Source organism: Lissotriton helveticus, chromosome 3_1 (genome assembly GCF_964261635.1).
Source record: "Lissotriton helveticus chromosome 3_1, aLisHel1.1, whole genome shotgun sequence".
NCBI lineage: Eukaryota > Metazoa > Chordata > Amphibia > Caudata > Salamandridae > Lissotriton > Lissotriton helveticus.
In genome coordinates this window covers 17,587,252-17,608,762 of record NC_136061.1, presented here as the reverse complement: position 1 = coordinate 17,608,762, position 21,511 = coordinate 17,587,252, and the positions used below count along the sequence as shown (strand labels likewise).

Here is a 21,511-nt window from a genome sequence, read left to right as displayed (position 1 = left end):
CTAAGTAGACCACTTGCTGGACACAGAATTGAAGCTTAGAAGGGGACACCTTGTGCCCCATCTCGGCTAGGAAATACAAGACTGTAAGGGATGCTCGCTCGCAAGCACGTTCAGAACGGGCTGTGATCAGTAGATCATCGACATACTGGAGCAGGGCAGTGTCAGTTGGCATGTGAATGTTGTCTAGTTGTCTCTTGAGTGCTTGACTGTAAATACTAGGACTTTCTGTGAAACCTTGAGGAGCTCGTGTAAACATATAGCTCCTTCCATTTAAACAAAATCCGAAAAGGAACTGGCTGTCTGGATGAATAGGAACACTGAAAAATGCGTTCTTGAGGTCTATGACAGTAAAGAACGTGGCTTCGGAATCAATGGCCGTTAATAGGGAAGAGATGTCTGGGACAACTGGGTACTGAGGAATAATACATTTATTAAGCTCTCGTAGGTCAATCACTAATCGATATACTGGGGGTGCATTTGGATCAGTACGTTTCATGACTGGAATGATAGGAGAATTACATACATTGGAGTCAGTTTCTACAACCACTGCTTGAGCCGTGAGCTCGTCAATAATTTTGGATAAGGCTGCTACAGCCTCAGGTGGCAATCTGTACTGTCTGATTCGTGGTAACACTACACCTGGCTTGAGAGTCACACGATAGGGTGTGATTTGCATGTAACCTACATCAGTTGGACCTTGCGCCCATAAGTGCTGCGGGACATTAGACAGTCTTGAATCCAAATCTCGTAATACATAGTGACCCTTGAAGTCACGTAGGAACAATCGTATTCCCTCTGGGGAACAGCATATAACTGCACCTAACTCTTTCAGTGTCTTAATGCCTAATAGGTTTTCTGGACATGACTTAGTAAGTAACAGATCAGTAGTGCGGGACAATGGACCTACTTCTAGAGAAACTGGCTTTGAAATCTCATTTACGATAGGTTTTCCTGAAAATCCAAGGGAAACATTTCTTGAGCCTGAGAGCGGAGCCCCTGGAACTTCGGCGTGACTAATTGTGGTCCTACTTGCCCCTGTATCAATCAAAAACTTTCTGTCTTTCCCTAATACTTGACTGTGAACATAGGGACCTTCTTGATCTACAGGTATCTCGATGAGAGGCAAGCCTACCTCCCTCTCTAGGCTGTTTCATGAATACTGCTGGTACTCTGGATACTCAGACTGTGCATACTGGTACATCTGCGATGTAACATGCTGTGTTGCAGCAATAGGCTGCGGTGCGGTAACTGTCTGTGGTGCATTCTGTGGCTGAGGAGTCTGTGAAACTTGTTCTTGTCTAGGCAGACGTGGTCTTTCTTTAGTCTTACCAGTAGCTATGTTGTGTTTCAGAACTGCACACTCATTTATAAAATGACCTGGCTGTTTACAATAATTGCAATTCCCTTTAACGGGAGCTGCAGGATGACTGGCTTGATTCGGACCCCTCTTCTGACTGTCTTGAGGAACAGATTGTGCAACTAGTACTTTCATTTTCGTGTCTTTCATACGTTTTCTCTCGTGTTCTTGTTCTTCTCTGATTCTATTCTGGTGGTATTGAAGCATTTGCAACATCTGGGACGGGGTATTAGCTTGCCAGGTACTTTCGACTTTCAAAACTCGATTTTTAATTTGTGGGCTTGAATTCTCGACTAATTTAGTAACAAAAAGGTGAGGGTATGACTCACTACTTGTCTTGAGGCCACTGTTGATACTGAAACATTTTTCAAATCTAGAATAAAAATCACTAATATCCTCATCTTGCTTTTGTTTACAGGCTGAGATTGCATCCCAGTCTTCTTTTCTAGTTGTCAATAATCTGGGTAAAACTTGTATTAATAATTCCGGTAATTCTTTACATTTATCTCCAAGACCGGTACCTGGTACTCGTGCCTTGTCTTCAGCTTCTAGAACTGCCCAATCGATCTTTTTCTCTCCCACCTCCCATTCTTTTTCCTTGAGCTTTTCATACACCCCTGCGGGCAGCAGAACCTTTAACATTTTAATTATATCTGGATACGTGTATTCTCCCATACGGAGCATGTCTTTTAATTCTCTATGGAACCCTGCTGGATCTTTGTCATGACAGGGAATTAATTTCTTCATCTCGAGGAGTTCCATCTTTGTAATTGGAGTGTATACAAACACTCGCTGCATTTCGCCACCCGTTCCTTTAACTGGGTGGACTTCTCGTAACGGATTCTGTCTCTCCATGTAAAATGGTTTACTTTCTGGGGGTGAGACATGAACAAAATGCGGGTTCAGAAACGTTCTATATTTGTGACGCTGTTCTAGAATGACACTAATTAAGTCGGTACCTAGACCCTTCCATCTATACTGGAGTAACTCGTTCAGGATATCATGTAACGGGCCTGGATCAGAGTGTTGACCCTCATACAATGTAATGAGGTGCTGAATCATATACATACCCACCAGTCGTTGCTCGGCTGGGGGCATTTTCAGAAACATTTGTGCCACTATTTCGTCTGGAAAAGTGGTAGAATCAGTAATCCATCGGACTGCTGATCGGGCTAGTTCTTGTTCATGCATGGTACTTAACTCACTGTAACCGATTCGTGATTTCAGAATGTGATCGGTAGCTTGGAATACTTGTTCTAGTGAACCTTGTTCTGGTGCTGGAGAATGAAAAATAGACTTGTGTTCTAGGCGTAAATGGCGATCTGGAAATCTAGATTTTCCTACATACGCTATTCTGGCGGGATTCTCGTCCTCTACCTCTTCAGTATCAGAGTTACTTTCTTTCTCGCTTACTTGTACTGCTTTACGCTGTTCGTGTAATTTTATTATTTCTCTACGGATTTTCTTGTACATACTCTCCACAGCACCGACGGTCTTGTGTTTACCCTCGGCTATATTATCACTCCACCTTGTCAGGGTTTTCATTTCGGCCGGATCTTTAGACGGGTAATCTTGTTCTCTTATTAGACAATTGATCAGAAACTTTAATATCATGAGCTGGATCTCGGCTTTCCTTTGAGACATGGCCTCGCTAATACTTTCTGGATCATCCCCTGTACGGATGAAACGATATATTCTGTCTAGATCTTCTTTCATGTTCGGTAAGGTGACTAGATACTCGGCCACCTTTCTTACGCGGAATGAATATAAAACCATATTATCCTCGCCTGGGACTGGATCATAACCGCATTCGGCAAGGGATTTTCTTATTTCTGCCACAGTCTGATGTCTGGGCGTACGCTGTGACGCTTGTGCATGTAATTCGGCTGTCGTTAAACGCTTGTGTGGCGGCAGGGTTTGAGGAGGACCTCCTCCTGCGGCCCCTAAACTGGAGTCTAGGTCTACTGAGGCTCTTCGTCCTGGCAGAGTGGGAAATGGAAATGCAGGCTGGACTTGTATGGCGGGCTGGACCGGGGGTACCGTAACAGGTACTCCGGTGTCTGGAGGAGCGGGAAGTGCCTGATTTACAGGGACTGGCGGAGCGCGAACAGGATCTGCATATTCTGGGACTGTGTCGTCCAAATAGGACGAGATGAAAATATCAGCTGCAGTCTGTTTGTGACGTAGCTTGGTCGGAACTAATGGTGGCGGGAAATTACTGGATGCCTCTGGGGTCGCTTTTGGCAAGCCCTCGGCAAGGAGAGGATACATACCCCTATTAAGGGCATGCCTCTGTCTGTCTGACTGTTCGGCTTTGACTTGTTCACCTATCTCGATTAGTTCTTTTTCTTGTGCTCGTTCTAAGGATTCTCTACTTAATTCTGACTTTCTGATTTCTTTTTCAGTTCTTTTATGAGCTTCTTTGCGCCATAACTCGATGGCATCTTTCTGTGACTGTCTGGCTTTCTTTTTCCATAATGCTTCTTCTACTCGCATGATGCACTCGGCATCCCATGTACCCGATACGGGCCATCTATACTTTTCCTCTAACTGTTTGGTATACTCTACCCATAAATCTAGATACAATATGGCGCTTATGCCATGCTTCTGATACATAAAATGACCTGGACTGTCCCTCGGCGGAACAGGAACTGCTTCTTCTAACAAACCCTTTCTAGTTCTTAGCTGACGTAATCTCGAAAAGAGAGACATTGTAAACTTGAATCGGAACACAATACAATACACGAGGAACAATAACAATTGGGAAAACAATTCAGGCATACCACGACATTGGAAATACATTGAACAACATCATAACATAACAGTTCGGACAGAATGTTACCTGGAATACTGAAAACAGAAACACAAGAATTTCTCGAGAACGGAACAAACTAGAGTTACTGGATGCACTGCTGAAACAGTACGGAACATACCGGTCCCATAAAGGGACGCATCAAGACCCGTATCCACCTAGGTGAACACTTCGTTTGTGAGTCTGTGTACCACCAACCCACGGACCAGAGTCAATTTAGATTGACCCTGTCTAGATACTACCCCAGTAATGGTACTCACCGGGCAGCAAGAACGGAAAACCTCGGACTGGACTGGACTGCTACGACGACGGACGACGAACTTCGGACTTCAGTTACGGGTGGGCCTCCGGATACCTCGGACCTTGGACTCTTGGCTTGGGCTCTGGTCGGGACTCGCCGCGTTCCTCCACCGTCTCGTTTGGATGCTGGACCGCCTCCTCCGTCTCCTCCGTGGGCCTGAGGGATACTTGAAGCAGAAATATCTGCCGGTGCGCAGAAGAGTTCCGTCACGACTGCAGAGGGTCAGGGGGTCGGCGTGGCTTCACCGACGCGTGGGGAAAGGGCAAGTCCCTATTCGGGCGCCATTATGTGGTAAATAAATAAATAATACCTCTCTTTTTGACTAGACATATATCATAACAGATAGCTCAATAAATAAGAGTCAAGATTCGAGGTAGTAGGAGTTTTGCAGGTTTAATACAGCATAAGGACAGGAACAGGACAACCTGCATAGGAATAGGATGGCAGGGCCCAGCAGCTGCTGGGGCTGGATCCGGGATGAGCGCGCTGACTTTTAATAACAATACATGAGCATATATACATAACGCAAACACATAGCATTACATTGCAGTAGGCGTAGCAGTGGGTGGAGCAGAAGGTGTGACGCGTAGCAGTCGCGAAAGATAAGGGCGAAAGTAGGTGTAACTGGGCGTACACATAGACATGTGATGCAAACGTAACAGAATATGTCATGAATGGGCGGAAACATTGGAGGGGGCTACCTAAGGAGCCGGGACCTCTAACCTGATGGTGCGCGCAAACTAGCAATGACGTATCACTAGAAGAAGCTGGGGGCTATGAACTCTGTGCTAGGAGCAGAGACTGAAGTCTGGAGAGTCAGGGCGACATGTACCTAAACAGTATCTAGTATCTGATGTTTAGAGAACATGTTGATATAAACTAGAAGTCAGGAGAGGAAAGGCTGACTTGATTCTAAGACTGGACCATGTATTATTCTACATGTAGTGCGTGATGAAGAATATTAAATGACCATTAGATGCAGTATTTCTCTAACGTGGAGACGTGAAGGCTAGAAAATGACGGAAACTATTGATGCAGTTCAGTAGCTTAGGAATGCAGAGAAGGAGGACTGAACTGATAACTGGAATCATAACATACTTTTGGCAGACTCAGAGGCTGAGCCAGGCTGGGCCGGGCACTGTGAGGCAGGAAGTAAGTGAAGGGTCGAGGATACAGGTGGGGGCTGTATCGCTCCTCAGCGAGGCTTCAGGAAACAGGAGCTGAATCTGGTGTCCAGGCCCTTTTGAGGCCTAGAAACGGGGACTTTATAATAGAATAACGTGCACACTGAGAAACGTGGCAACGTAGCTTTACATAGGCCTGATATTCGTAGTATTCACGAGGACTGGAAACTGGCATACTAGAGGTGGACACAACTATAATTGCGTCATTAATCGAACATGGGGAATGCATATGCATATTCAATCATGCACACATAACATATGATGGATGACACGTAGGGACACAGAACATGGCAAAATTTACTTTTCCACAGCGTGGATCAGCTGGTGGTGTTTTCGGGTGGCGAGCTTGAGGGCAGTCATGTTGTCCGGTGTTGGGTCTCTGCGCCAGGTTTTCTCGAGTGCTCTGCAGTTCTTCTTGGAGCTCTTGAGTTCGTCGTTAAACCATGGGGCTTTCTTTCTGCCGGGTCTGCTCGGCGGGGACTTCAGCGGGGCGAGGTCGTCTGCGCAGTCGCTGATCCATTTCGTGAGGTTGGTGGCTGCTTGGCTGGGGTTTGTTGTGCTGGTGGGAGGGTTCTTGCTCAGGGAAGTAGCGAGCTGGTCTGCAGTGATCTTGTTCCAGCTTCTGCGGGGAGCCTGTTGCTGGTGATGGTGGAGCGTGGTCCTTCTGAAGCTGAACTGGACGCAGCTGTGGTCCGTCCAGTGGAGTCCCGTGGCGTGGCTGAAGGCGATGTCCTTGCTGGAAGAGAAGATCGGGTCGAGTGTGTGTCCGGCGTAGTGGGTGGGGGTGGTCACCAGTTGCTTGAGTCCGAGGTTGGCGAGGTTGTCCAGCAGGGTGGTGGTGTTGCGGTCGTTGTTGTTCTCCAGGTGGAAGTTGAGGTCCCCGAGGAGGATGTAGTCGGCGGAGGGGAGGGCGTGTGGGCTGATGAAGTCGGCGATGTCCTCGCTGAATTGTGTGCGTGGTCCCGGGGGTCTGTAGATGAGGGTGCCTCTGAGGGTGGTCTTGGGGTTGACGTGGATCTGGAAGTGCAGGTGTTCGGCGGGTGCGAGGGTTTCGTCGGTGTTGGTCGTGATGCGGATGGTGTTCCTGTGGATGATGGCGATGCCTCCTCCTGTCTGGTTGGCGCGGTCTCTCCGGGTGATCTTGTAGCCCTCTGGGATGGCGATGGCGATGTCGGGCGCTGAGGAGGCGTTCATCCAGGTTTCCGTGAGGAAGGCGACGTCTGGGTCTGTGGTGTCGAGCAGGTTCCAGAGCTCGACGGCGTGTCTGTGGACGGAGCGGGTGTTGAGCAGGATGCACTTCAGGTGGGTGCTGCTGGAGTTCGGCTTGGTGGGTGCTGGTGTGGCGTGGGTCCGGTTGCAGGTGAACTTGCAGGAGTGGAGCTGAAGGGTCCGTGGGTGCGTCTCGGTGTGGCTCGGTAGCAGCCCGGGGTTCGGCCGGTGTTGAGTGCGTTGAGTTCGGTGGCGTCATAGGTCCGGCGGGTCGGCTTCCGGCGGTGGGGGCCAGGGGTCCTGGCACTGGGCGCGGTCCAGGCGCGGACGGGCGTAGACGGGCTTACCTTTGGTGCACCTTCGGCGCTCAATCGGTGCTCCCGCTGCGCGCGTCCGCTGCGCGGTCGCTCTGGGGGCGTCATAAGAAGGGAGCCGGGAGGGAGGGTCCGCTGGGAGGCGGGGAGCGCGTGGGCCAATCGGCAAGCGGGGGGGCGGGGTCGCGGCAGGAACGGCGGGAAAAACGGCTGGCTTGGTGGGCGGCCCTGCGGCGGCTAGGGCGCCGGATCGGCGTCTGGCAGGCAGCAGGTAGTGGTAGGCAGGCAGAGCAGGCGGGGAGCGTGGGGGCGACCAGGTCGTGGAGGGCGCCTTGATTCAAGAGCTCAGCGCTTTTTGCAGAGACATTCTGAAGGAAACTCGACGAATGCATCTTGTTCGGACCTGAAAGCTGATTGGCTGTATGAACCTCCAGTAACAGCAATTCCTGAGGGCCCTGGCCCTAGGGTGACCAACTGACATTGCTGCAAATTCAGGACGGTGAGTGTAAAAATTCAGGACACAAATTCAGGACAGGAGGTCAAAATTCAGGACAAAACTACAGGACAATAGGTACGTTTTACAGACACATCAGAGGTCGCGCAATAGTATATAAGTAAGCCCAGCCATTTCCAAACATATTCAACCATTTGCAAACCTATCCATCATGTATCCTTCCATCTATCATTTCACTCATCCATCCCTTCATCCATCCCCTCATCCATCCTTTCACTCATCCTCCATTATCTATCCACCCATCCACCCTTTCACCCTATCCATCTGTACACTTATCCATCCACTCTTCATCCCATCCATCCATTCACTCATCCATTCAGCCATTTACCCTTTCACCAATCCAGCCATCCTTTCACTTACTAACCCTTCCACCCATCCACTCTTTTAGTCATCCATCCATCCTCCCTTTCTCTCTCCATTGACACTTTCACTTAGCCATCCTTCCTTCCATTGATCCATCCACCCACCCATCCATCCATCTACTCATCCACTCATGAATCCATCCATTGACCCTATCAATCATTCATCTATCATTTCACTCCTTCACACATCTATTCATCCTTTTGTCCATCTACCCTCCCTTTCACTCACTCATCCATCCTTACATCCACCCTTTCACTCATATGTCCATTCATTCACCCTTGCACTTATCAATCCATCCATCCTTTCACCCACCCACCATCCATCCATCCATCCGTCCTTCCCCTCATCATCCATCCATCCTTCCCCTCATCATCCATCCATCCTTTCCCTTATCATCCATCCTTTTCCCTCATCATCCATCCATCCATCCTTCTGCCCACCCCCTCATCATCCATCCATTCCCTCATCATCCATCCATCCATCCTTTCACCCTTCCCCTCATCATCCATCCATCCTTTCACCCACCCCCTCATCATCCATCCATTCCCTCATCATCCATCCATCCATCCTTTCACCCTTCCCCTCATCATCCATCCATCCACCCTTCCCCTCATCATCCATCCTTGCACCCACCCCCTCATCATCCATCCATCCATCCTTCCCCTAATCATCCATCCATCCTTCCCCTCATCATCCATCCTTCCCCTTATCATCCATCCATCCTTTCACCCACCCATCCATCCATCCCCTCCATCCATCCCTCCCCTCATCCATCCATCCCCTCATCCATCCATCCTTCCCCTCATCCATCCATCCTTCCCCTCATCCATCCTTCCTTCCCCTCATCCATCCTTCCTTTCATCCATCATCCATCCTTCCCCTCACCCATCCATCCATCCCATCCATTTATCCTTCCTCTCATCCATCCATACTTCCCCTCCATCCTTCTCCTCATCCATCATCCTTCCCCTCATTCATCATCCAGCTACCCTTCCACCCATACACCCAGCTATTTAAATTTTCTCTCCATCCTTCCCCTCACTCCTCAATCCATCCATCCTCTCTCATTATCCATTTATTCAATCTTTCATTCATCCATTCACCCTTTCACTAATACATCCAGCCATTCACGCACCCCTTCACTTACTTACTCGCCCACCTTTCCATATGAATTTTGAGCTGAGCCCTTTTGAGAAGAGGCCCATCAAGAACTTCACCCTCGCTGTATGTGCCGTTCCAGGACTGGGACAGAAGCCACCCAGGGCGGAGACAGGATCCACCACAGGGGGGGGGGACAAGAGCCCTCACAGGCGGGGGTGGACTGGAGCCACAACATGGGGGGACAGGAGCCATCACAGGCGGGGGTGGACTGGAGCCACAACAATGGGGGGCAAGAGCCATCACAGGATGGGGGTGGACTGGAGCCGCAACATGGGGGGGCAAGAGCCATCACAGGCGGGGGTGGACTGGAGCCGCAACATGGGGGGGCAAGAGCCATCACTGAGGGGAGGGCAGGAGCCATCACAGGAGAGTGAACAGGATCCACCAGGGTGGGCACAGGGGTGGGCATGCAGTATTCTAGTATCGTCTTGGGCTCCTTGCCCCCTCCTGCACAAGACAACGAGAAGACAGGCTCTCTGTCCAAAATGCCATCCCCCACTGTGATGTACAGTACTTACAGGAGATACTCTAAGAGAACTGATTTTCCTCCATACTTTGTTAATCAGTGTGGGTGCGATTGTGCCATTTCTTTATTGTATTACATTATAGACTGCATGTTCGAAGAACCGAGGTTTGCTTACAATTTAGTGACAGTAATTAAGCTTGGTGAAGAGAAGCACATGCTGCCTCGGTGTAATCAGGGGTGTAATCTGGCCGAGTCTAGGATGTTTGGGGCCCTGGGTAGAAATGGAATGTGTGAGCCCCCTCTAAATAGCAGAGACATGATGCATTCAGGGCTGTTTGCAAGTGAATAGATGTCGCTGCTCGTGAACCTGCAGCCCCTCCCTCTCAGTCACCTTCGAAGCACCTCTTAACAGCTCATCAAGGGCTGGAGGTATGAGGGTTGCCCCCCCGCTGTGACTCTCCAATGCTGCGGGGCATCTGAGGAGCTTTGGTGCAGCATCGGAGTGTAGAAGGGAGGTGGGTGCAAGCTTTAGGGTGGGGCAACCGGTACCCTGTTAAAATGACGGACAAATGGCGTCCGTTAAAGAATCCTTCACGGACAACGGACAGACGGCCGAAATTACGGACTGTCTGTAAAATTTACGGACGGTTGGTCCCCCTACCTGGTCCCCAGGATTTGTATCTGATGCCCACCTATGTTAGATGATAGGAGGACAAGACGTCTCCTTCCTAACCTTCCCTGTTGTGTGTATGTAGTTGAGGGGCCTGTGTCCAGTCATGGTGAGAGGAGGCGGTGAGTGCCTTCAACAGGTGCATGGGTCTCAAGTCAGAGTGCGGTGCCTCACCATGACTTCAATTTACTGCAGATGTAACGCAGAACTGTACTGTACAGTCTGCAGAGAGGAGCATCATATCTGTTACTGTGCCAGCCTGCCCTCTCCAAACTGGCAGCTGACCCCTGTCCACTGGCGTAACGAGGGGGCCTCCCTGCCCGGTGCGAAGAGGGGCCCCTTCCAGGCTCAATGAGGAGCTCTCTGACCTGAGTGCAGTGCCAAAGGGGCCCCTTGGAGCTTGGGACCCCCCCGCATTGCAGGGGCTGTGGGGGCCTGTGTTACGCCCCTGTCTCCACATGACAGCGACTCTGTTTGAGTAGCTGTCTCCAGCCGGTGACTGTGCCTTCATATGCAGCTCAGCTACAGTGGCAGTCCAAAGCAGCAAGCATCATTTTCCCAGCACTGTGAGACTTGGTAAGGCCTGCTGCAAAGAACGTGTTCCAGCATATCACATTACTGCGTTTTATGTGGCTAGCTCAGTGGGTTGCTGCTTTTGTCACAAAGATCCCTTTGTTACTTGTAGGTATGCCGCAATCTAGCGCTGAGGTGAGGGGCTGGAGAGTGCTGTGTATTTATAAATAATACTACGCTTAAAAGCACCTGTAACAGAGTTCCTTAAAGTTTCTTGTTGATCAAATGGGAGTCAATTGTGACATATGTCTGTTTCCAGGGACTTTAATGCATGATTTGAAGATGTCACACATAAGCAATGTAAAACCTTGGCAGCTATGAATCTAGAAATTCAGGCTACATAAAGGATAACATTTTGAACATTAAAACAAATAAAAGAATCAAAACTCACCTTGTAAATAAAGCGAAATAAGAAATTAATATTAGTTTTATTAATGTGAGTGATCAATATCCGGGAGGGTGTGACTGCAGCGTAGAAAGTTTCGAGAGGGGTGGGAGGGTACCACAGAGGAAGAGAAATAGAGTTGAAGATTTATGATTGGTAGAGGAAGCCATCAGGGAACCTTTATGGGTATGTGACCATTAACCGTGTAGCGCTTGACGACATCGAAACATGTGAGCAATGATCATGGTAGTTTGCGGCTGTGCTGGGGAGCTCAGAAAGACATGCCTAAGGTTTATTTTTGCAAATGCGCATGTGTGGTCAAATACACATGCGCAGATGCGAAGGGGGAGATCATCCCGATGGGGAGAATAAAACGATGGAACACCAGTGCATGGCTGCCACCCTGTGTGAGCGTCGGCGCCTCAAGAAGATCAACGAGGTCCATGAGGTTCTGAAGAGGCAGCATTCCTCTGACTGTACCCTTTATCACAGACCCTCCAAGCACCACTTAGCCGGTTACTTCCATCACAGACCTAGCAATCATTCCTCTGACTGTTACTTTCATCGCAGACACTCCAGGCTTTCCTCCAACTTTTAGGGCCAAAGTTTGCGAACATTGGTAGTGGGAGGAAAATAGTTGCGTTTGCAGTCCCACTATTCTATGCGCAGTACTAACTATGCGTATTGAAAGTGCTGTGCGTGCGCACTAGAGGGTCTATTGTCCAGCAGCAGTATATAATCAATCAATCAATCAATCAATCAGTATATTTATAAAGCGCACTACATATCCGCGAGGGTCTCAAGGCACTATTAGGTGCTGCAACTTCTAGAATACCCAGGTCTTGAGAAGTCTCCTGAAGGCCAGTAGATCCTGAGTCTGTCGCAGGTGGATGGGGAGTGTGTTCCACGTTTTGGCAGCGAGGTGGGAGAATGATCGGCCACCGATGGTTGTTCTTCGGATGCGGGTGATAGTGGCGAGGACGAGGTTGGCAGAGCGGAGCTGGCGGTAATGGGTTGTAGAAGGTGAGGAGTCTGTTGATGTATATTGGTCCGGTGTTGTGGAGTGCCTTGTGTGCATGGGTGAGGAGCTTGAAGGTGATCCTCTTGTTGACGGGGAGCCAGTGCAGGTTTCTCAGGTGGGGTGTGATGTGGCTGTGGCGGGGGATGTCAAGGATGAGACGTGCAGAGGCGTTCTGTATTCGTTGTAGTCGTTTCAGGAGTTTGGTCAATGCTCCTGCGTAGAGGAAGTTGCCGTAGTCCAGTTTGCTGCTGGCACGGGCCTGGGGGACCGTCCTTCTGGTTTCAGTGGGGATCCATCTGTAGATCTCATGGAGCATGCGGAGGGTATTGAAGCAGGAGGATGAGAGGGCATTGACTTGCTTGGTCATGGAGAGCGTTGCGCCGAGGATGAACCACAGGTTGCGTGCGTGGTCGGTGGGTGTTGGTGCAGTTCCTAGTGTGGTCAGCCACCAGGAGTCATCCCAGGCGGAGGGAGTGAAGCCGAGGATGAGGACTCCTGCCTTATCTGAGTTCAGTTTCAGTCGGCTGTTCTTCATCCATTCAGCAACGGCTTTCATTCCTTTGTGGAGGATGGTTGTGGTGGTGGAGTGCTCCTTGGTGAGGGAGAGGATCAGCTGGGTGTCATCGGCAAAGGAGATGATGTTAAAGTTGTGTGATCGGGTGATGTTGGCGATCGGTGTCATGTAGACGTTGAAGAGGGTCTGGCTGATGGATGATCCTTGGGTACGCCGCAGATGATCTTGGAGGCTTGGGATCGGAATTGTGGGAGCCGGACACTCTGGGTTCTGCCGGAGAGGAAGGAGGTGGTCCATTCTAGGGCCTTGTCGTGGATCCCTGCATTTTGGAGGCGTGTGCGGAGGGTGTGGTGGCAGACGTTATCGAAGGCAGCTGAGAGGTCCAAGACAATGAGGGCCGCGGTTTCTCCATTGTCCAGCATGGCTCGGATGTCATCGGAGGCGACGATGAGGGCAGTTTCGGTGCTGTGGTTTCTGCAGAACCCGGACTGAGATGGGTCCAGGATGTTGTTGTCCTCGAGGTAGCGGGTTAGTTGTTTGTTGATGATCTTCTTGATGACCTTCGCCGGGAACAGGAGCAGGAAGATTGGCCGGAAGTTCTTGAGGTCTCCTGGGTCTGCCTTGGGTTTCTTGAGCAGGGCGTTGATCTCGGCGTGCTTCCAGCTCTCTGGGAAGGCGGCAGTCTCGAAGGAGATGTTTATGATCTTGCGGAGGTGGGGTGCGATGGTGGAGCTGGCCTTGTTGAAGATGTGGTGTGGACATGGGTCTGACTGAGAGCTGGAGTGGATGGAGTTCATGGTTTTGATGGTGTTGTCGTCGTTCACGTGGGTCCAGGCGAGCAGTGGGTTGGTGTGGATGGTGGGCAGTGATTCTGAGGTGTCGGTGGTTGTCTGGGGGGTCTGATTGTTTAAGCTGTCGTGGATGTTGGCGATCTTTCGATGTAAGAAGGTGGCTAGGGAGTCGCACAGGTCTTGCAATGACGGGATGTCGTTGGTGTTGGTGCTGGAGTTGGAGAGATCCTTCACGATGTTGGAGAGCTCTTTGCTGTAGTGTGCGTTGTTATCGAGGCAGTCCTCGAAGGAGGTCCTTTTCGCGGTTCGGATGAGGTGATGGTGTCTGCGGATGGCACTCTTGTAGGCTGCATAGTTGTCCGGGGTCTGGTAAACTTTCAGCAGGTCTGCTTGGAAGCCTGGAGTTCGGCAGTGAACCAGATGGCCTTTCTGTCGGTGCGTCTGTTGGAGGGTTTCTTGATCAGGGCGAGCGTGTTGGCGCAGTTGTTTATTCATTGTCTGAGGTTGCGGGAAGCAGTGTCGGTGGGGTCCTTTGCTGGGCTTCGGGCGAGGGTGGTGATTAGCTGGTGTTCAGTGAGTTTGCTCCAGCTGCGGCGGGGGTTCTGTTGAGTGTGGTGGTACATGGTGGGTTTTTGGAAGATTAAGTAAATGCAGCGATGGTCGGTCCAGTGGAGTTAGGTGGTGTGGCTGACGGTGATGTGGTTGCTTGCGGAGAAGATGGGGCCCAGCGTGTATCCCACAGAGTGGGCGTTGTGATGAGCTGTCTGAGTCCGAGGTTGGCGAGGTTGTTGATCAGGGTGGTAGAGTTGCTGTTGGTGTTGTTCTCAAGGTGAAAGTGAAGGTCTCTGAGGAGGATGTAGTCTGTGGAGGCGAGGGCGTGCGTGCTGACGAGGTCGGCGATGGAGTCGCTGAATCGAGGCCAGGGTCCGGGGGGTCTCTGAGGGTGGTGTTGGCGTTGATGTGGATCTGGTAGTGCAGGTGTTCGGCAGTACTGAGGGTACCGTCGGTGCTGGTTGAGATCCTGAGGGTGTTCCTGTGGATAATGGCTATTCCTCCTCCTACTCCATTGGTGCCGTCTCTGCGGGTGATCTTGTAGCCGTCCGGGTTGGATAGAGCGATGTTGGGGGCCGAGGAGGCATTTAGCCAGGGCTCTGTCAGGAAGGCGGCGTCCAGGAAGGATGTGTCGAGCAGGTCCCAAAGTTCGACGGCATGTTTGCGAACGGAGCGGGTATTAAGTAGTATGCATTTGAGGTGGTTGCGTCCTGGCTCGGTGGGTGGTTTGGTGGCTTGGAGGCTGGTGGAGCAGTAGCTCCGGCAGGAGAAGGGTCCTTGGGTACACTTCCGGGCAGCCAGGAAGCAGGTGTGTGATCGTCCGGAGTTGAGCGCGTGGAGAATGCTGGCATTGTAGTTGCATCGGTCGTCGTATCGTTCGCCTGGGCCAGGGTGTCTGGCACTGGGCGCGGGCCAGGCACGGATGGGCGCAGACGGGCTTGCCTTAGGCGCGCCATCTGCGCATCCGCTGCGCGACCGCGCAGCAGTCTGCTTTAAATTGGAGAGGGGAGGGAGGCTCAGCTGGGAGGTGGGAGAACGGGGGCAGGTGGAGGGGAGGGGCCTTGGCAGCAGTGGTGGGACGGGGGAAGCACGAGGGAGCGGCGATGAGTGAACAATGGAGGAGTCAGAGAGAACGGAAAGCAGAAGCTGGAGGCAGAGCAAACGGGGCGCAAATACTGAAAATCATAGAATGGCCATAATACTGTGACACATAAAACTTGGAGGAAAAACAATTACAATTACTGGCAGAAACAAAATAACCACACAATTTAGACTCACAACACCTTGGGGGTAGCAGCAGCCTCGAACACCAGATGCACGGGGCTCCGCAGGCAGAGAGCAGGAGCTGTGGGGAGAGTGCAGGCCTATGACCAGAGTCAAGGTCTCACGAGCGCTCCCCCACAGCGGTCTGTATTAAATAGGAGAGGCGAGGGAGGCTCAGCTGGGAGGCAGGAGAATAGGCGTGGGTGGAGGGCGGGGGCCTGGGCAGCAGTGGCAGGACAGGGGAAGCGCGAGGGGGTGGTGATGAGGGAACAACAAAGGAGTCAGAGAGAACGGAAAGCAGAAGCTTGAGGCAGAACAAATGGGGCACAAATACTGAAAATCACATAATTATCACAATACTGTGACACGTAACACTTGGAGGAATAACAATTACAATTACTAGCAGAAACAAAATAACCACACAATTTAGACAAGCAACACCTTGGGGGTAGCAGCGGCCTCGGACACCCGAGGCAGTGGGCTCCGCAGGCAGCGGCAGAGAGCAGGAGCTGTGGGGAGAGTGCAGGCCTATGACAGCACATTAGTAAGCAAGCACCATTCTTAATTAGTTTACTTTACTCTACTCACTCTCTGACTCTAGCGATCCGAATCTGATTGATGATTAAATTAATTAATCGGTGACGGTGACCTACGCACGAGCGGAGCGAGTGCGCCTTAGGCAGGTAGGCACTAAGCACACGAAACAAGGTGTCTGTGATGTGTGCCGCGGTCTGCTCCAGCGTCATCAGTCACACTAACACACTTCAATGCCTGGAAATGGCCAATCACTGTCTGCATTGCTTCATAAGCCATGAAAGTGATTGGTCATGATTGGATAGTAGTGCCACCCACGCCCCGTGCCCAATGAACCCATCCCGGCGCTGCTCCAGCAGCGCCAGGAATGGCTTGAGCGGGGTATACTCCCCGCTCATTAGGAGGCTGGGGGGTGCGGTATGTAACAACCCTCGGTCTCCTAGTGTTCAGCCTAGTGCGCATGTTCGGACTGGTCTGAAGAATGATCAGCCCAAAACCAAACATGCGCACTGACCCTGGCCTTGCTGCATGTTGATTGTTGAGTCTGTTGTGTTGTGTCAGAGTGTTGACTCGAATCAACACCTGCTGCTGAGAGTGTTTGTGCACCCTGCCCTACACCCCCGCCTTCAGAGCCATTGCCTCTTTGCTTTGGGTTAATTTTATTTGAAACAGTAGCAGTACCGAATGGAGGATGATACTGCTAATTAGTTAACTTAACAGTTAACTACTGTTTAATTCACACATCGCGGCCAGCGCCGCAATAGTGGGGCAACGCCCCAGCACCCTAATGGACGCACCGCCGCTGGCCGGGGGGTTATCGGTCAATCCTGTCTGACACTGTTGCATTGAAGCCCCCTCCTATCAGGAGTCTCCCCTCTGGGAAGCTTATAATTATCCCTCCCAGGTTTCACAGAGCCTTGGTGTGTAATATTGGGGGAAAATCCCTCATTGGGATTATGATATTATAACCCTCCCATATCACCAACTATGCAGAGTGCCGTTCCCCTTTCCCAAACTGTATTGTCCAGGACTGTGGTTCGTCCTCTCAATCCACTGTTGCCCTATCTATTGTGTCAGGGCACCAGCATTTCCAATATAGCTGAATAAGAGTCTAACGCTCATTGTCATTGCTCACCTTTTCCTGCATTCTACTCTCCCCACAAACCTTCCTGTTACATTTAACTTATCTGCCACCAGTGTTGCCTATAGTCTCTTTTCCATGTTCTTGATCGATGCATTCCGCAGACTTCTTCTGGAGTTTGTCCCTCTTTGGCCTGGGGCTGCCTCCCCCCACAGTTCTCCATCCCTACAGCCATCTCTGGGGTGTCGAAGTGACAGGTTTTGCCTTCAGCCTCGAATCGCAGTTACGCAGGGAATAGCATGGAGTATTTAAGGCCTTTGTTCGAAGCAGCTTCTTAACTTCCATGAATGATCGCCTTTGCTTCTGGACTTTGATAGTAAAGTCAGGAAAAAAGGTTATGGAACTAGTTTTAAATTTTACAGGCGGGGCGCTTTGTTCCATTTGTAGAATCACATCCCGGTCACAGGAGTGATACAATTTGACTATGAGAGGTCTAGGTGGAGCCCCAGGCTTTGGCCTGCCTCCCAGAACTCGATGCCCCTTTCTATAGAAAAGAATTTAGAAGGGCCCCACGGTTGTGAGAACTTAGTCCTTAGATCCTTTACAAGGAGGTCTGTAGATGGCCTCTCTGCCCATTCCGGGACTCCTAGTATTCTGACATTATTACATCTCGACCTGCCTTCATAGTTGTCCAGTTTCGTTTCCAGCACCCGGTTTGCAGGCTGTAGTTCCTCAAGTTGTTGTGTCATGACTTTTGCTTCTGCTTGAAGTACCACCATAGCCGCTTATACAATCTTGACCTTGTCTCCCATTTTTCAGAGGCCCCCATACTTCAGAAGTAAAGGAATCCATACGAATTTCCAGTGACATTTTCACTCCACTTATTGCTGCTATCACACCCTTCAGTGTGAGGCCACCACTTTCTGCCACTGGGATTGGGTAACCATTTGCGCTTCTTGGGTTTTTTGCATTGTATACTTGTCCTGTTTAGTTTGCTGGGTCCCCCTCTGATTCTTAGTTCCAGGCATTTTGTATCACGAGGAAAAACACTCCTTCTCAGCAGATACTCCACTACTCCCCAGGTAATGACTGCCCCCTAACCGTGGGGTCAATCCCACACCCATTTGGCCTTTTGGTGTTCCCCTGGAGATATAAGGACCCTCTGTATAAAGTTTTTGGCTCACACCAATATCCTTTTTATGGGCTGCTATATTTCATGCTCTGTAGCGATCTCTGGTGGAGCGATCTTACCGATTCTCCTCTGCTCCTTGCAGTGGTCTGTCAGGTACTCCGCAGTTTTTATCGCTCTTTCCCATTAACGAATGGTGAATAGCTTCGCTATGACCTTTAGTGTACTTTAGGATGAATGTTGACTCCAGTCTCCAGAGGGGACCCGAGGTATTTCCCCCTATGTAGGCAGGCCCCTGTTTAAAGGGTGTTGCCCCTGTCAGGCTTACTTCTGCGGGGCTCTGTCTTGCTTATCTCTTTCCTCTCTGCTGAATCCAGTTTGTGGGAAATGAGTGTTGTCACCCATCTGACTCGACCCCCGCAAAACGTGTAAGTGGGGCTTTGGTTTACTACTTTTGTTTGGTTACACTTATTCGATCCACTTATTATTCCTCCTTTGCTAGTAGATTCCATCCACCTGGTAGGTTCCACTGATCTCTTCTCTGCGAGACAGATTGTCTGTCTGTCTCAGCTGCTGGATCTCAGGCACTTGTTTCCTCTGCGTTATTAGTGGGCTGATTCACTCCTTTGGAGTTAGTGGTGCCTTGTATTCTCGTTTTGCTAATTTTTACCATGAGTGTCCTCATTCCACTCTTGCCTGGAGTGTCCAGTTCCTCTCCGCAGGGTCTAAGGGGCATATTACCAAGCTATAGCGATAATTATCGCTAAGCTTGGTTAGTGGGTATAAAAATATCGCTGCGCTCCGACGATTTTTACCGCCGGGATACCTTGATATTATCAAGGTTTATCTCAAAAGCGGTAAAAATCGTGGGAAATGCATGAATATCGCTGTAAAATCAGCGATATTCATGCATTATCGTGACAATGCTCTTAGCCATGTTATCCACCTACCATTGGATAACATGGCTAAGAACTGCTCTGGGCAGGCGTTAGCTTTTGGAGATAATCGCGCGATTATTTCCAAAGGTTGGTAATAGGTGATAGCGATGTTAGCAACTGTTTCCAGTCGCTAACATCTTGGCATGCCCACTATGCATGTCATTAGCGATAATTATCGCTGACATGCATAGTGGGCCCCTAAATGCCCGCTATCGGCTATTAGCTGTCGCTAACTGGTGTTAGCGACAGCTAGGTAATAGGGCGATTAAATTATCGCTGCTTTAGCGGGAAAAATTCCTGCTAAAGCGACGATAAGGCCCTTGGTAATATGCCCCAAAGTCCTCTGGCCAATGAACTTGTGGGCCGGTCCCCTTCCCGAGCCTATCACCCAGCCGTCACTGGTCCACCCAGAGTGTGCTCTTTATTCTTCCATGCTGCCTGTACTCTACGGGATCTACACTCATCTTCCTCGAGGTAGGGGAGCTCCCTGACACCAGGGTGAGTCACCAAACCCGATCTGCAGCCCTCCTGCGACCTGAGCGCTGGCACCACACTGCTGTGGCAACCTCTATGGTCCTCTTGATGCCTGTTGCTGGGATATTGAACCGATCCCGTTGTGACGTTTGCACTATCTGGGATCTTTGCTGATTTCCCTCGAGGTGGGGGCGCCCCAGCACCAGGGTGGGCCACAACCCTTGATCCACATTCTCCCCACGACCAGGGCATGGCACCACAATGTTGAGGCTCCCCTCCGCTGTACTTATGTGGCCCTCGGCGGAGCTTGTAAATTGAGCTTGCGGCTGTTCGCTGTCCCCAGGTCGGAGCTTATCTCTCACCAGTTCGAGGCCATCCAGCGCACTTCCTCCGACACTGCCAGAATCCAAACTGCGCTGATTCATGAAGCACTGATGCTCTGTTCGTTGTATTAGTTTGCTGATATTTAGGGGATTATCTGCCCGAGTGTCAGAGCTCCCTTCCTTCGTAATCATCTTTCTTGGCATACAGCCACACCCCCGCACCAGTAAAATGTTTAAACCATTTGTTAGGGCATGCTCAGGAGTCATCCCCACCCATAAGCTCATGCCAGGCATAAATGTGGCACCTCAATCTAGCAACACCAGAACATTGAACATCCCTGTGGAAAATCAAGAGGATAGAAATGCTGCCTGAGACTTGAGAAGATCCTAATAAATTGGACCTGCTCTTCCTCCTGTGCCCAGAACAAAGACGCAAACTTAATATGATCTTCAAGCGGCCTTTTCCTGGAATTGCCCAGCTGACCAGTGCCAACTATACCTGTCATGGACCCTACTGTTCGGCCTCTGCCTGACACACTGTGACTTTCTAAGTGCCTCCCCTGAGGTCTTGGAGGGCTTTAGAAGTGTGCTCCAAGGGTAAATTGGGACTTCAATGAGTCAATGTCAAAGGTAAAATCTTTGACCAGGATTAACCTGGTTGGTGTATCCGACCCGTGGTCCTTAGCAGTCATCTAAAAATTAAACCTTGTCCTGTTTTAACACAGGACTTAGCGCTTCTGAGTAGTATTTTTGCTTAAAACTTATCTTTATTAGATTTGTTTGTTCATTTCCTTGGTAAACTTTAGTTTATATTTTCGAATCCAGCTTCAGATTTTTATTGTTGTGCACTTTCGACTTTATTATTGTTTTAGTAAAGGCACACTTTGCTCACTACCTCTAAGTTAAGTCTGTCTGCTCTGTGCCAGAGCTAGCAGGGGGTAACGATCCGGTTAATTTAGTCACTTTTACAATTCCTTGCAGTGAGGAATAAATAGTTTTCTTAATTGAGAAAAATTGATAGGTGAGCAATTCTAGCTCTGTTGGTTTGTTAGTAAAGAGCATGTTCAGCTGCTAAAGTTGAATAGTGACCATCACGTGTTACTGCACCCAAACAGAATGTGGTGTAAACACCGTTAGAGACATTCTGTCGCTGCTGGTGGCACTAAGTGCATTGTTAACCATCTACCAATGACGTCTGTGGCAGTCATGTCTGATCCGGGCCTAGTAATGACAGATGAAAGCAAATAAAGCAGAGTGGATTCACCTTTTCGGCGTGTACTGTGTAGAAGGAACAGTGTGAGCAGTGCGTTGCTAGCACGATGAGCTCAGGAGACCAGGATAGTTCTTAACAGACAGGCTCTTTTGTTTCTCTGAGATCAGCGCTGTGAAGCTAATGGACGATCTTGGATGAGCTCTGGGTGCACACATCATCTGTACTGATGGAGTTGATCTTTCAGACTTGAATAATGCATCCAGGCATGTTAGTATTACACCTGGGAGCAACTGGAGTATTTTCAGTAATTACGCATTACTCTTGTGATGCAAAATTACAGAAGTTACACAATTACGCCAGTGAGAGTAA

The 21,511-nt window shown here is 50.1% G+C and overlaps 1 long non-coding RNA gene across 1 annotated transcript in view; it reads right to left on the bottom strand.

The window, feature by feature from the left end:
- The window catches only part of LOC144822042 (uncharacterized), a 242,591-nt gene that overhangs the window by 148,892 nt on the left and 72,188 nt on the right, over positions 1-21,511 (bottom strand). The gene's annotated exons all lie outside the window — the stretch shown is intronic.